The sequence below is a fragment of the Myotis davidii genome, unplaced genomic scaffold (genome assembly GCF_000327345.1).
Source record: "Myotis davidii unplaced genomic scaffold, ASM32734v1 scaffold1286, whole genome shotgun sequence".
NCBI lineage: Eukaryota > Metazoa > Chordata > Mammalia > Chiroptera > Vespertilionidae > Myotis > Myotis davidii.
In genome coordinates, this window is record NW_006296619.1 from 835,601 (window position 1) to 837,727 (window position 2,127).

The window sequence follows — 2,127 nt, forward strand, 5'->3', positions numbered from 1 at the left end:
AAAACATTCTCTGAGCTGTATGCATCCTGCCTTTTTTGCATTCCTCGCTTCCTTGGGGATTCTCTCTAGACCTGTTTACACTTCCCTCGTAAATGGTTAGCATTAGCAAACCGATCTACCAGGACAAAGTTCTGATGTGCTAACAAAGTGTTAGTGGATTTAACTAAACTTTAAGCTTCTCTCCTCTACACAGGACTGAACTTTGACCCACACTTAGCCTGGGTCCAGTATTGGCAGCAGAAGACCACCCTTGGCAGAAAGATATTCCATGTGTCTTGCTTACTCCTTTTTACAAAAGAAGTTCTGGGGTTCTCCCTGTTGAACTAATGTCCCTCCCTATTATAAAAGTCCCCTTTCTCCTTCTTGCAATAATCCTTTCAAATAAATTCTCTCCTTACCTAAGTCTAGAGTTGTTTTCTATTTAGCAATACTTTGGCCCAGCTTCATTATAAGTAAATGGACTTGTGACTAGCCTGGAAATCTAAGTATTAACCTGTTTATTTATTCATTCACTCCATAAACACTGATTGAGACTTTTTATTGAATTTATTAGGGTTACATTGGTCAATACAATTACGTAGGTTTCAAGTATGCAGTTCTGCAATACATCATCTGCACATCTGCTCACCATCCAAAGTCTAGTCTCCTTCCAACATCATTTATCCCTCATTTACCTCTTCCACCTGTGCCACCCCAGTTCCCTCTGGTATTCACCATACTATTGATTGAGAACTTTACTATCGTGGCTTTGTAAGGTGTACTTCAGCTTGGCTGGACTATATTTTCTGGAATTCCCTTTGGATTTTATGGGATTCTATGGGGGACTTGGAAGGCAGGATGGAGCCACAGGCTTTTTGTAGCTGACTTGGAGACATGAGGCAGTGGCTGGGCTGACAAGGGTTTTACTGTACCCTGGGTTTGCCTTCACCTTCACTGTCATCAGCTGCGTGGTGTTCAGCTCCCTAATGAAGGAGCCTGGCTTCTGCAGGGTACCCATTCTCCCAAGGTCAAAGTCAGCAAGAATTGATGAGGTCTTTGTTCCTGTGAGGGCCAGCTTGTGCTGTGGGTTTAGCTTGTTCTTATTCTCTTCCACTTTAAATTAATTTCTCTTTCCCAACTACCTCTTCTAGTAATTCAGTCTTCAGCAGCATATGGGAAGAAACAGCCTACCAAAATTGCTGAACTACCACACTGAAGTGCAGACGGCTGAATCCTGTGACACAACTACTTCTGTTTCTCTTTGAACCCTGTCTGAAACACACAACTCCGATCAATAATCTGAGCAACTGTGAGCTTAGAAGAAACTTGAACAAATTACCTGTTAAGAACTCATAATCTAATAAAGGAAATAAAACATGTACATAACTAAAGAAAATGCCCCTAAATTACTTTATGTATGTGCTGTGGATTTGATGACATTTGGATACAGCCTTTTTTATGGAGGACATTTTGATGTGGTCTGAAACAGAAATAATTTTTCTTTTCAATTTTATAATTAAATTATATTAAAAACTGATTAACTTAATGTATCCCCAATCCTTACTTCTTCTTGAACCTTATCCCATCCTTAAACCTAAGGGTGAGGTGTATATAGTGTATATCTACACTAATAAAAGAGAAACATGGTAATTGGCATACAACTGCTACCCTTCCCATTGGCTAATCAGGAAGATATGCAAATTAACTGACAGCCAAGATGGCAGCCGGCAGCCAGCAGCCAGGCAGGTTGAAAGTGTGAGTGGGTGAGCCTGGGAGCCTATTGAAACCATGGGGTAAGTCATAGCCTCTCTACTCTCTCCCCCCCTCTTCTTCCAGGTCTTTGGTCCAAAGCAAAAGAGACTTCACTGAATGTCAAGGTCAACCTTCAGGAAAACAGAAAAGGGAAGTGAAAAACAATAGGGGTGAAGGTCTCTTCTGAGGCATTGCCCACTGCAATCCTGTAGAGCTGGCTCTAGCCACAGTCCCTGACATTTTCTAAGAGAAAGAGAAAATAGAGCTACAGTGAAACTTGCCCAAGGGCTCCCATACCCAGAACTGCTTTTGAGTCCCCAAAGTGGTTGTGCCATTTTGCCATTTGCGTTCTGCTGCAAGGCTGTCATCGCGTCAGGTTGTGATCCTGTGGGGGGG

General features: G+C 42.1%; 1 protein-coding gene across 7 annotated transcripts in view; it reads right to left on the reverse strand.

Moving 5' to 3' along the window:
* Positions 1-2,127, reverse strand: part of LOC102769546 (glycine N-acyltransferase) — a 41,086-nt gene that overhangs the window by 10,918 nt on the left and 28,041 nt on the right. The gene's annotated exons all lie outside the window — the stretch shown is intronic.